The following is a 14236-nucleotide window of genomic DNA, read 5'->3' as shown; positions in this document are numbered from 1 at the left end:
TGCATACCCCCTGTAGTTAAGGAGGCAGGATGCTTGTGAACTTCAAAGCGAAATCTCTAGACGCCTCTGTCATCTTCCAGACGAAGGGCACCAGGTAAAAATATTTGACCTCTGACAGCACCTCCTCAGTACACTTCTGTACTTGTGGATACTCTGCCAGGAAGAAGGGCTGTTCTGCTGCTGAAAGGACTGCCACTTTGCTGGACTGCTGCTCTGAAGTGCTGCTGCCCTGCTGTGTTGACCTGCTGCTTGCTGCACTCCTGCCTTGGTGAGAAGCACTGGACCTGCATCTGTACCTAGGACCACCAGAGTGACTCCAAGGGCTAGTTGACTGGTCTCCTGCCTTGTGCCTCAGGGACAGAAGGCTCCAACAGCCTTGGTCCCAGCATCTGCAGTCTGCCACCTGTGAATCTACCCTGCCAAGTGGTGCCAACCCAGTCCTGGACCCTTGGACCTGGGCCTAAGGTGATCTGCCAGCCTTTATGGACCCAGAGGAAGCAATGTATCTCCTCTGCTGCAAGCGCAACCCCATGCTGAACCAACGCATCACCACACCACACCCTCGCCACATCTCGGAACCAACACATCACTTCAGCTGTGTAATGTATCTTCAACACGAACCCTTGCAACGCTCTGCAAACTAGGATATAAGGTACTTTGTTCACCAGGCCTAACTGGATCCCTGTAGTCAGCCCACACTCTGTTGTGGACTGAACTTGTGGCTCTGTGTCTGTCCAGCGCGACCAGAAATCCACAGTTAGCGCTTTAGGCTTTTTGGTGCTATATTTACTGAAATATGTGAACCTGCGTATCTCCGGTTCTACTGATTGAATTTTTGTCATTCCGGCCTTCTTTTATTTATAAAAAAATCCTCAATTGTTTCTAAACTGGTGTGGGATTCTTTTGTGGTGTGTTTTCACTGTGTTACTGCTTGAAGTGTTGCACACATACTTTCCATATTGGCTCTAAGTTAAGCCTGACTGCTATGTGCAAGCTACCTGAGGGTTGAGCACAGGTTAATTTAGTGTTTGCTTGTGACTTCACCCTAACCAGGATTGTGGTTTCTGATTCAGTAGGGTCCTACACCCCTCAACAAGCAACCCTGTTTCTTACAAGTACACTTAGCTTAACCAGCAGTTGGATTTCCAGGTTCATCTCTAAGACATGAACCATAGACATAGTAAACAAGTTAAATTTTGGATATTTGTGTTTCAGTCAGATCAATGTGGGGCTGCATGACATGCTTGGTGACTACAAAACAATCATTAAGTTCCCTCTCTTGGGAGGTGAGCATCAAAGAGGCCAAGTTCACAGTGGGACAGCAAATGTGGGTGATGTGCAGATTCATTAGAGTCTTTCTTACGCTTTTGTACGAACATGCAATGGTTCTCTTTAGTACCCATTTCAGCTAAGCTCTTGGCTTGCCATCCAATACTAGTCATTCTAAATAAATTCTGATTCTGCAACAGCCTTGTAAAAAAGCATCACAAATTCCTGAGGTGGTTCCGTGTGGGCGACATATACCAGGATAAGGTTTGAACACATTCTTTAACCTGTCCAAGTAATCTTCCAGTGATTCACACTTGTTTTGCTTACAATTTTGAATCTTAATCCAATCAGTTTAACCAGACACACTTCCAACAGTGCAGTCACCAGAGCTGCTTTTGCATTACTCAATGCATCATCATCTGGTGGTGTCTAGCTCCACCAATTACTTTTCTCTATAGATTTGGGCCCTCATTACAATCCTGGCGGTTGGTGTGAAAGCGCGGTAAGACCGCCAACAGGCCGGCGGTTATTTTTTTTTAATCACGACCATGGTGGAAACCGCCAACATGGACAGCCACTTTAACACTCCGACTACCACAGCGGTTTAAATAAACACTGCGGGGGTCACCGCCAACAGACAGGCGGAAGACAATGTACAGCCCACACTGTTTTGAGAGGCCAATCTGACACATTTTCCGTGGTGGAACCAACGCAAACAAAAACACGCGGAAGCAGGTCTTGGAAGAGAAAACATTCACCTCTACACATTCTATGAGGAACCAGGACGCCATGGAGCCAGAACTGCAAATACTCCCTGCGATGGTATTCCTGCTCCTCTACCAGGAGCACTAAAGACGGCGGCGACGACGACGGTGAGTACTGCACCTACTACACAGGGGAGGGGGAGGGAAAAGAGAGTGACACACACGCAACACCCCCACCCCCACCCTCACCCACAACAACAAACACACAAATACATGCAGCAACATTACATTTACACCCCCCACACACCCTTCAAGAACGCAAGGACAAAAGGAAATGAGTTGAACAATTGTAATAAATAAAAATCCATTAGTCAAAACTTGAAATACAGTATAAACAATTATGTACACCAACTACACAAGTCCGGATAGTGCACCATTCATAGTCCGTGGACCACTGGGCCCAAAATGCATGGGCGAGGCCGACACTCGATACCAGACTCCAAATGGAGAGAACACTGCAGGGGGATCAGATCGAAAAGAAACAGGCACCTCAGGGGGAATGGAAGGGGGGGCACCTCAGCCGGATGAGTGCACGACGCCAGCCCCAAGAGGGGGCCCCATGCCCACTGCTGTATCCTGGGGAGTGAAAAGCAACAGTCTCAGAAGTCTCTCAAGTGGGTGGGTTGGCCACTGCTCTATCCTGGGGAGTGCAAAGCCACAGTCTCAGAAGTCTCTCAAGTGGGTGGGTTGCCCACTGCTCTATCCTGGGGAGTGCAAAGCCACAGTCTCTCAAGTCTCTCAAGTGGGTGGATTGTCCACTGCTCTATCCTGGGGAGTGCAAAGCCACAGTCTCTCAAGTCTCTCAAGTGGGTGGGTTGCCCACTGCTCTATCCTGGGGAGTGCAAAGCCACAGTCTCAGAAGTCTCTCAAGTGGGTGCGTTGGCCACTGCTCTATCCTGGGGAGTGCAAAGCCACAGTCTCAGAAGTCTCTCAAGTGGGTGGGTTGCCCACTTCTCTATCCTGGGGAGTGCAAAGCCACAGTCTCTCAAGTCTCTCAAGTGGGTAGGTTGCCCACTGCTCTATCCTGGGGAGTGCAAAGCCACAGTCTCTCAAGTGGATAACAGTCTCCACTGGTTCTGGAGGGGGCTTTGTGCCAAGAGTGCTTCATCCTGCCAAGGACTAAGGTGGTGATTTGTGCCCAGAGTGCTTCATCCTGCCAAGGACAGAGGTAGTGGATGCCTTTCTCCACTGGTTCCAGAGGGGGCTTTGTGCCCAGAGTGCCTCATCCTGCCAAGGACTGAGGTAGTGGATGCCTTTCTCCACTGGTTCCGGAGGGGGCTTTGTGCCTAGAGTGCTTCATCCTGCCAAGTACTGAGGTAGTGGATGCCTTTCTCCACTGGTTCCGGAGGGAGCTTTGTGCCCAGAGTGCTTCATCCTGCCAAGGACAGAGGTAGTGGATGCCTTTCTCCACTGGTTCTGGAGGGGGCTTGGTGCCCAGAGTGCTTCATCCTGCCAAGGACTGAGGTAGTGGATGCCTTTCCCCACTGGTTCTGGAGGGGGCTTGGTGCCCAGAGTGCTTCATCCTGCCAAGGACTGAGGTAGTGGATGCCTTTCTCCACTGACGGTGGTGCAACATGCAAGCTGCCCAGGCTCCTGGAACTGACCACCAGCCTCGTACAACTGACCACTGGGGATGGCAGCCACGTCTGCGGTGGTGCCACTGGCTCAGGATGTCGCGCAGCCGCTGGCTTTGCTGGCGGCGGTGACAGTGGCATCGGTGCTTGCGGCGGGCTCTGTGGCATCGGTGCTGGTGGCGGGCTCTGTGGCGGCGGTGCTGGTGGCGGTCTTTGTGGTGGTGGTGCTGGTGGCGGTCTTTGTGGTGGCGGTGCTGGTGGCGGGCTCAGTGACTGCGGTGCTGGTGGGGGGCTCAGTGACTGCAGTGCTGATGGCGGGCTCAGTGACTGCGGTGTTGGCGGCGGGCTCTGTGGCGGCGGTGCTGGTGGTGGTCTTTGTGGCATCAGCGCTGGCGGCGGGCTCTGTGGCATCGGTGCTGGTGGCGGGCTCTGTTGCAGCGGTGCTGGTGGCGGGCTCTGTTGCAGCGGTGCTGGTGGCGTTCTTTGTGGCAGCGGTGCTGGTGTTGGTCTTTGTGGCGACGGTGACGGTGGCGGGCTCAGTGACTGCTGTGCTGGTGGCGGGCTCAGTGACTGCAGTGCTGGTGGCGGGCTCAGTGACTGCGGTGCTGGTGGTGGGCTCAGGGACTGCGGTGCTGGTGGCGGTGCAGGTGGCGGTGTAGGTAGCAGTCTTGTCCGCCGTGCCGGTTGGCATCGACGTGGACATTCCCTTGATTTTCTGGCCCTTCCCCACCTTTGATGGTGGCGCAGCTGTCTTGCCACTATCCACTTTTGTTTTGCCTGAGCCCTTGGTGGCAGGTGTTTTCGCCTTCTCCCTCTGGGATGTGGGCAACATTTTTACTTTTGGAGGTGGCGGAATGTCCTTGCCCTCGCTCCGTGGAACACTGTCAGCCCTGTTGCATGGCGCACTACAAAAGCCCGCAGGTGCTGGCACCACTGTGCCCGGTGATGTGGTGGCTGAGGTGCTGGGTTGGGACCTGGAAAGGCGGGCCCTAGGGGACAGACGGGGGGGGAGAGGTGTAGGGAAGAGGTCAATATTAGACAGGAAAAGCTTTTTAGACACACTGGGACGGGTAGATGGAGGGGGTTTGGGAGTGGAGGAAGAGGTAGTGGTTGTAGGAGGTGTACGTTTGCTGACTTTGGGTGAAGGTGCATGGGCTGGAGGCTGTTGTGAGGTGGATGGCTTTTGGGTGGGTGGGTGGCTGCGTTTGTGTACTTTGGGAGGAGGGCTCACAGACAAACTGGGAGAGGACACAGGGGATGTGTGAATGGTAGTGGGGGTGGTGAATGCATGTGAGCGGTGTGTGGTGATGGGCGTGCTGGTGATTGAGGTAGTGGCTGAAGATGTAGTGCATGCAGGTGTGAGTGGAGACGAGACAGGGTGGGAGGAGGAAGACGTGGAGGAGGGGGACACAGTGGAGGCAGTGGATGTTGGTATGTGTGCATGGGTATGATGCTTGTGTGAGTGCCTGTGGGATGTGTGGTGCTTATGTTTGCCAGAGCCACCCTTGTGTGTTGAGGTGTGTGCATGCTGGTCTGATGGTGTGCTTGGGATAGGCTGAGGTACAGGGGATTGGGTCTGGGTGGAGGAAGTTGGAGGGGGGAGGCTGGACACAGTGACAATGGCTGCCATCAGTGCTGAGACCAGAGCCTGAAATGCTCTCTTTTGGGGTGCCTGGCCAGAATGAATGCCCTCCAGGTATGCATTTGTTTGTTGCAACTGCCTCTCTACACCCTGGATGGCATTCAGAATGGTAGACTGCCCAAAAGTGAGGGATTTCAGGAGGTCAATTGCCTCCTCACTGAGGGCAGCAGGGCTGACTGGGGCAGGGCCTGAGGTGCCTGGGGTGAAGGAGATGACCACCTTCCTGGGTGAGGGGCCACGGGACACACACTGAGGGGCTGCTGGGAGAGTGGTGCTGGTAGGGGGGGTGGCGGCTGTACCTGTTGATGCGGGGAGCACAGAGGGGCACACCACCGCAAAGGAGCTCCCATCGGAGGAAGAGTCGCTGTTGCTGATGTCACCTCCTGTCCTCGCCGTGGAGCTCCCCTTGCCCTCCGTCCTACTGGTGGCTTCAGACTCCGTTGTCTCGCCCTCGAGGGCCATGTGGGATGCAGCTCCCTCCTGCTCCGGTGCCACTGCTCCTCCGCCTGATTATGCTGATGCACACAAGAACAGGGAGACCACAAAAAGAGGGGGGAGGGAGACAGAAGAAAGACATGTTCAGTGCATGCAATACCACTACCGTTGGCAGACACTACAGACACAGCAGCCCTCTGCACTATGCCATGCACTTAGAGTTCCATAATTAATCACAGGGACATGGGGTGTGAGGCCTATGCCCGATTGCTGCACACATGGAAGTCACAGGAGCTTGACTAGGTGTAGTTGGCTCTTACTACTGGTGGGGTTGGGTGCCACATAGCCTGCCTCACAAAGGGACCTTGCCTACAAAACTCGCCCTGGCCTAGGGGAACCCACAGCCCACCTCCCCCACCCAGACACCTTGTAATGTGCGCAGAGTCAGATGGATGTGACTGTACTCACCGCCTTGTGGCTGCTGTGATGCCATCAAGCGCCCATCCAACTCCGGATATGCCACCGCCAGGATCCGAAACATCAGGGGGGTCATGGTGCGACGGGCACCCCTCCCACATTGGGAGGCCATCTCCAGCTGGGCCTCCGCCGTCTTCTTGCTCCAGCAGCGAATGTCCTCCCATCTTTTACGGCAGTGGGTGCTCTGTCTGTGGTGGATCCCAGGGTCCGGACGTCCTTGGTGATGGCACGCCAAATATCCTTCTTCTGGTGGGCGCTGACCTAGAAGAATAGTACAGGGGAAAAGGAAAATCTTTAACCGTCCGAACCGTCACAGTCATTGACCCACATTTCCACCCTTGCCCTGACGCACATACACTCACCGTCCGCTCATGCAGGCCTCAGTCCCCCACTTGTACCTTCCATCCACTCCTCTCCAAACAGCCATTGCCTATACAGCATGCTCACAGTGTACTCACCTGTTTGTCTGGAGGACTGTAGAGTAGCGTGTACTGGGGGAGGACCCTATCCACTAACTTCTCCAACTCCTCCGAAGTGAAGGCAGGGGCCGTTTCCCCAGACACATGAGCCATCGTCGCTTCCAGACTGAGGTCACAGCAGCAGTGTAGGTCCTTACCTGTCGAAGGTAAGGTATCAAGTGAGTGAACAGACAGAAAATGGCGGTCACGTCTGTGGCGGTGCGTACCGTCACCGCCGAGGTACATCGTCATTGGCTCCTGGGACCCATAGGGTCCAATGTTAACCAATGCAGGATTGTGGCGCGGTCTTCGACCGCCTACCGCAACGGTGTACAACGCCAGCGCAGTTACCTCATATCCCCTTGTCCCACCCTACAGGTCAGGCACCCGCCATTTCAGGGGGCCACATGGCATTAATTTCAAATGTGTCACACCTATCTAGGACTTGCATACACACAGTGACAGGCACATTGCGGATTGACATATGTGTGCAATAATCATTGCTTTAATACCTCAGTGTTGGCTGACTCTCTGCTCGCTGTTCTCGTCCATAGGGCACGTCTGCTGGGGCAGGTGAGGAGATGGCGGCATCCTCCGATGTACAGACCACTGGTGGACCTGTCGATAATGGAAGAGACACACATAATAGTCACCTACAGACTTGATCGAGCAACAATCCATGAACTGTGTCCCCAGTTGGAGCCAGACCTGATGTCAGCAATCCGCCATCCCACAGGAATCCCCCCTCTAGTGCAGGTCCTGTCAGTACTCCATTTCCTGGCAAGTGGGTCTTTTCAAACTACAGTGGCCATTGCACCAGGGATGTCCCAGCCTTTGTTCTCTAACGTGTTGTCCAGAGTGTTGTCAGCCCTGCTGAAGCACATGCGCAGCTACATCATTTTCCCTCAGGTGGAGGATTTGCCCACAGTGAAAGGTGACTTGTAAGCCCTGGGACATATCCCCAACATCATACGTGCCATTAATGGGACACATGTGGCATTGGTACCCCCCCCCGCAGGAGTGAACAGGTGTACAGAAACCGGAAGAGCTACCATTCAATGAATGTGCAGATGGTGTATTTGGCCGACCAGAACATCTCCCATGTGAATTTCAAGTTTCTAGGCTCAGTGCATGGCGCTTACATTTTGAGGAATAGCAGTATCCCTTATGTGATGGGGCAACTCCAGAGGCACCGTGTGTGGCTAATAGGTGAGGACAATGACCCTATACCCTGTGAATAGTTGTCTGGGTCTGGGGTTGTCCCTAAGGGTTAGTGTGTGTCTAACAGTTGTCCCTCGACATTTGCAGGTGACTCTGTGTACCCCAACCTGTCATGGCTACTGACCCCAGTGAGAAATCCCAGGACAAGGGCAGAGGAACGCTATAATGAGGCACATGGACAAGCTAGGAGAGTGATCGAAAGGAGCTTCGGCCTCCTGAAGGCCAGGTTCCGGTGCCTCCATATGACAGGTGGTTCTTTCTACTAATCACCAAAGAAGGAGTGCTAGATCATCTTGGCCTGCTGTATGCTGCACAACCTGGCTTTGCGACAACAGGTGCCTTTTCTGCAGGAGGATGGTCCAGAAGGAGGTCTTGTGGCAGCTGTGGAGCCTGTGGACAGTGAAGAAGAGGGGACAGAAGAAGAGGATATCGACAACAGAAACAACATTATCCAGCAATACTTCCAGTGAGACACAGGTAAGAAGATGTCACTAGCTCACACATCTCATGCAATTGTTAGACCTATCGTATGTCTGTCACTTTCACTAAGTGTATGGACACTGACTTGTCCCTTTGCCTTTCCATTTCACAGATGTGGGTCCCACTGTGTGACCTCTGCTATATTATCTCATGGACTAGAGCTGTGTGACATAGGTATGTTGACAATACAATCAACATTGCTATTTTCCTTAGTTATTGCAAATACACATTTGTGAAAGCACAGACTGACTGAAGATTGTTTTGTGATTCAAGGGTGTTTATTTCAGTGCAAATTAGTGGAGGGGGTTGTAAAATGGGCAGGGGTGATGGTGGACGATTGTCCATGGCAGAGTCCAGTCTATTTGTTTAACAGGCGCATTGTCCAAAGGGGCATAGGAAGTGGAGCTAGTGCAGTTGATGGATGGACAGGGTGACAAAGTGGGACAGAAGGATGACATTCAGGCTGGTCTCATTTCCTGGCGGAGGTCATGGCATTGTTCTCTTTCTTTGTCCTGGATCTCAGGGACTGTTTGCGGGGTTGTTCTCCATCTGCAGGGGGTGGGGTGCTGGTGTTGTGGTCCTGTGGCCATGCCTCCTGTCCACTAGCGCCGGTGGAGGTGGTGGGTTGTTCATCATCCAGGCTAGTGTCAGGGGCCCCTTGTTGTGCCACAGTGTCCCTCCTGGTGTTCACAAGGTCCTTCAGCACCCCTAAAATAGTGACCAGGGTGGTGTTGGTGGACTTAAGTTTCCCCCTGATCCCCTGATAGTGTTCCTCCTGCAGCTGCTGGGTCTTGATCCAGTTGGACAGAGCTGCTGTCATCACTGTGGGCCTCTTCTGTGGGGGGAGTGGACATGTCTGGAACCTCCTGTCCGGTGACGTTTGGTAGGGGTCCTGCAGGGGTGTAAAGGCATGATTATTGCATCGTGTGAAATGGGTGGGTGACCCTGTACTCCAGTGCTTGCATTCTTGTCTAGGACCTTGTCTGATAGTTGGTTTGGGGATCTATGTGGGTATCTCTAGTGGACATGCTTTGGTGATGGGTGTCCATGCTTTGTTGTTGCATGCAGGGCTTGATATTGGGATGTGTGGATTGTGATAGTGGGGCATATGTGAGGTGTTGGACTGATAGGGGTCGAGGGTGGGGCATGTGATAGCATGCAGGTAGGGTGGGGGAGGTAATAGTTAAGATTTGACTTACCAGAGTCCATTCCTCCAGCTACTCCTGCGAGGCCCTCAGGATGCAGTATAGCCAAGACCTGCTTCTCCCTTGTTGTCATTTGTGGAGGAGGAGGAGGGGGTCCGCCACCAGTCCTCTGAACTGCAATCTGGTGTCTTGAGGCCACGGAACGCACCTTCCCCCGTAGGTTGTTCCACCTCTTCCTGATGTCATCCCGTGCTCTTAGATGCTGTCCCACTGCGTTGACCCTGTCAGGGAACCTGGGGTGTCTTTGCGGTGCCATGGTGTGGTGTGGGTGATGTGTGGGGTGGTGTGTGTTGTGATGTGTGAGGGGATGCGTTTGTGTGTGTTGTCTGAGGTACGTGGATGTTGTATAAATGATGATGTTGTGTGCCTGTAAATGCTAGCATTGTTGATGGTGGTGTCTCTTTGTGTTTCTTTCTCAATTTTTGTCATAGGGGTTTGTGGGTGATGTGGGTGTGTGTTTTATATTGTACTGAGTGTGTGGGAGTGGTGTGTGTATGTGTATCAGGTGTGTATATTTTGATTTGTCCAATGTGGTTGTGTTTTGTAAATGTGTGTGTATTTTGAGCGCGGCGGTGTGTACCGCCAATGGAATGCCATGGTTGAAAGACCGCCGCGTGGATTCGTGGGTTGTGATAGTGTGGGTGTATTCCTGTTGGCGTGACGGTGGAGGTTTTGTTATCTCCAGTTTATCACTGACCTTTGGTGTGGCGGACTTGTGTGGGTGTCTGGATTTTGGCGGATTCCGGCCTGTGGGTCGTAATAGCTGTAGTGGAATTCTGCCGCCGCAGCGGTGTGTTGGCGGTCTTCTGCATGGCGGTAAGCGGGATTCACCACCAAAGTTGTAATGAGGGCCTTGGTCTCTCACTTCACTCAGAACCACCAATTGTAATTGCTGATTCACATCCACCCAATGTGCTTGAGATGCTTCAAATACAGTGTGCAATTCTTCACTGAACTTAACAGGGTTTTTCCACATATTGGGAATTTTTACTTACTGTTCATAAAGTCGTGAGGGGACTATAGTATCTGCATGATTATGTCCCCTGTGGGCCAAGAGTATTATCTGAAGAGAAAACATAAATTTGGCTTTTCATCCTCAGTATCACTAAAAGATAAGGGGGCTTGATTACTCAATTGCTCTATATCTTACATGACGTGCTTCTGTGCACCTCAGGCTGTATTGTGTCTCTGTGGGCTTTTGTTCCCAATATCTGGTGTGATTGAGTTCTATGACCATCCTTCAAGATCATTAAGTCAGTCTTTTGTTTCACACACAATTCACTGTCCTCTCCTCCTGCCCTGATTTTGTTGTCACATCAATTTCACTTGCTTATGCATTACCTATTTGTGTCCTTCCCACTGGTAGAGCACCCAGCACTGCTCCATTTATGGGTGTGGATCTGCAGGCACACACACAATCTCTCAAGTGGCATTGGGAAAGTAAAGGTGTTGTTGGAGCAGGGATCTCAGTTCAAATATAGGATTACGAGGTAAAGCTAACCAGCTCATCAGGGATAAATCCCCAATAACTGGGCAATTGATCTTTGACGTTGGCTGAGATTAACCAGGAGCTGTACATAAACAATTAATTATCAAATACAATTTCTAGCCTACTTTCAGCCAATAATGAAACTTTAATGAAGATTAAAAGGTTTTATTAACCAATGTTACTATTAAATCTTTATTAGAATCAGTATATGAATTCATAATCAATCATTAGTGCTTGTATGTGATCAGTAGTAGACAATCAATAAATTATAATAAATTTGATTAAGCATGTTCCATAAAGGAAAGAATCCCTATTCAAAGACTGGGAAGATGAGGATAAGGTGTCAGTTAGAACTCATAAAGAGCTCAAAGCCAAGAGAGTGAAATCATAGCATAAACTCCAAATCAACTGTAATAAATCAAAACAGAACTTCCCATAAAGAGAGGCTCCAGAAACTCAGTAGAATCTCAGCATGAGCAGCATGTTCGTGGGCAAGGAATAGAAAGAAGAGTGCTAACCTACTCAAAGAACACACAATATTATAAAACATCATAATCTAAGCTTTTGCAACATGCTGCTTCACCGTTCTCCAGTCAGCCAATAGCTATGTCTTCATGGCCACAGGATTGCTTCTTGTCTTCTCACCAAGAATACAACACTTCACAGAAAGAAATACTGAAAGAAATAATTTGTATCAAGCATGAAGTTATTCTAGCAAAGATTCTCACTATTCTCTACCATAAGAAGAAGCCCTATCATTGCATATGAACTTCAACACTACCTCACTAATATTATGGCCTCTATATGAGTTTAAACATTTTGCAGAGCTAAACTAATACATTTACACAATATATGTTTTTTACTCTAAACTATGTCTAAAGGAAGGTCAGAAAAATACACATTTCATATTCTTAACCTATGTCAGCTTGTCAGAAACTTACTGCTTCAACTGATGTGTGGTACTATTATATGATAATCAAAAAAGGTACACTTTTCCAAAAGACATAACAAACAATCCCAGAGAAAACTAGAATGGGATTGCTACAGAAGCGGAGGCCCTCTCAGAAGCAGGGGCCCTCAGGTTTCATCATCAGGCTTGCTCCCCGCCAGACTGGCACTGCAATATCTGACAGGACCCTCAAGGGGGTCACTAAGCCAACTTAAACAAACCATTGGAGAGAAAGGGAAAAATGTACAAACAATATGTGCAATAAAAAATGACTCAACTCTCCTCGAAAAATATTTTACTTGGTGATGGGGGATGTTGGTCAAGATTAAAAACAACAAACAGATTTTAAGGGAAATAATGGCCCTTTACTCTTTCAAAAGTATGTGGTTGGAAGTGCTGTTTCTGTCACTACAAAAAAAGTCCTCATCTTTTGCGCCTACTTACATCTTAACAGATCTATTGGTGCTTCTTCCGGACTGTCATTACTCTTCTCCAATCAAAAATGGAACAATTAATGATATCGCACAGGTAACTAAAGGTGAGATTGTACTCACTGACTTATTCATTGAGCTCCTGCCCATTTCCCAAGCCTGGAATCCAAAAACAGTATAATTGCAGTATTTTGCTAGTATTTTTAAATACCAACACAATTAAAACGTAATTACGCAAGATGAAGAAGACAAAGGAAATTGATATGCTTCAATTGAACGTGAGAAAATGTTTAAAGATAAAAAACTAGAGAAAAGAAAATAGGATGTTAATGCAAACTTACCGCCTTCTCTGGGGGCAAGGTATTTTTTAAGTCAGGGTATCCCGGCAATTTGCCATGTTTCCTAACGGAAGGGGAAAATATGCCCACATCAATTGAGAAAGTTGCTGATTATACATAAATGCCTAAGCGGGAATAACCTGGATACATCTCAGACTCTCCATTTTGACACAATGCCACATTATTACGTCATCCGCATAGAATGGCATTCTAAAGGCAAAAAGAAGCGTGCATCAATACAAAATGTCCGTGCATAAGATACACCAAGGAAAACAGATGCCATCTCTACAAATCAAGCTATCGGCACCGTTAAGTCAAGCAAGGGGAACCGACTCTCGTTCACCTTGTTATCTGGGAAACCCGACTGCAGGCATGAGATCTATGTAAATACTGCGCGGGTAAAACAGAGACCAGTGGCAACGCAGAAAAATAAACCCAATATTGCGTTTAGAGACCGGTGACACCAGAAGGTGATGCGAGGTAATCCATTCCAGTTCTGGAGTTTAGAAAAACCCCATACCTAATGTATAAATAGTGTACATCAAAATGCTAAATACACACATAAGCAAAAAAAGCAACCGGAAAGGTAAAGCACATGCGACCTGTCTTGCCCATCAAGCAGCTTCTGTGCTGCCGCTGGTCGCAGGGATGCTGCGGTTGCAGTACACCAAAGAAAACATACAGAATGGGATAAACGAGTCGCGTCTTACCTCCGAGGGAGTCTCGGTTATTTGTTGTACCTAGGGAAGACTCCGTCTTGCCGATTTTGCAGGACGTGCTAGGTTACGCCGTCCAATCACAGACCAATTAGAACGAGCGATATCAAAGAAACAGAAAAGGGACTAAAAAAGGTCCTGCAAGTACACACGCCAGTGAAGTTACTGACACAAAGAGGGTACTATAGATTCTGTGGCTGGATAGAAAAATGATAAGAAAAAATACCTCTAATAGGCCAAAACTATCACAGGGTAAGAAGGATTATTCCGACTTTTGATATTAGAAAATGCGGTTCTTCAGAGTATATTCCTAGAAGAAGAGAGGTAACAATGGATTTCAATTAACCAAATAATCAATCAGGCTCACTAGTACTGAATCAATGAAAAAAAACCAAAAGTGGCAAAATAATACTACTTCTTCAGGCACAAATCTGCAAAAACGGAAGAAGGTATTATTTTTATAAAAAACTGTGTGATGTCTCTAGAATAGCGGGGTCTCATGTAATTACCAAATATCACTCTAAGGTGCAGCTCAGCAGAAATTAGCTGCCATGATGGCGAGGGTGTAGAGATCCAAGTCAGAATTATGTGCTACAGAAATGGTAGCTACCATGATGCCAAGGGTATAGAAATCCAAATCAGAGATATGTACTACAGAAATGGATTGACCCCATAACTGTCAGGGAAAGTCAAGAGCCTAGAGAACATAATAATCATCTATAACTCCCTGCAACACTTAGCCAGGGTATCTCATCGTTCAGCCCCAGAATGTGTGTGCCCAATCTGAA

General features: G+C 49.4%; 1 long non-coding RNA gene across 1 annotated transcript in view; it reads right to left on the bottom strand.

The window, feature by feature from the left end:
• LOC138297296 (uncharacterized) overlaps positions 1-13527 on the bottom strand; it is a 108561-nt gene extending 95034 nt beyond the window's left edge. The window contains exons 1-2 of the long non-coding RNA XR_011204002.1: positions 13443-13527; positions 12736-12796 (exon numbers count right to left, since the gene is read on the bottom strand). This is a non-coding gene — a long non-coding RNA (uncharacterized lncRNA). The remainder of the gene's footprint in view (positions 1-12735; positions 12797-13442) is intronic.
• Between the last annotated feature and the right edge of the window lie 709 nt (positions 13528-14236).

The sequence above is a fragment of the Pleurodeles waltl genome, chromosome 5 (genome assembly GCF_031143425.1).
Source record: "Pleurodeles waltl isolate 20211129_DDA chromosome 5, aPleWal1.hap1.20221129, whole genome shotgun sequence".
NCBI classification, from domain to species: Eukaryota; Metazoa; Chordata; class Amphibia; order Caudata; family Salamandridae; genus Pleurodeles; species Pleurodeles waltl.
This window is presented reverse-complemented; position numbering and strand designations above follow the sequence as displayed.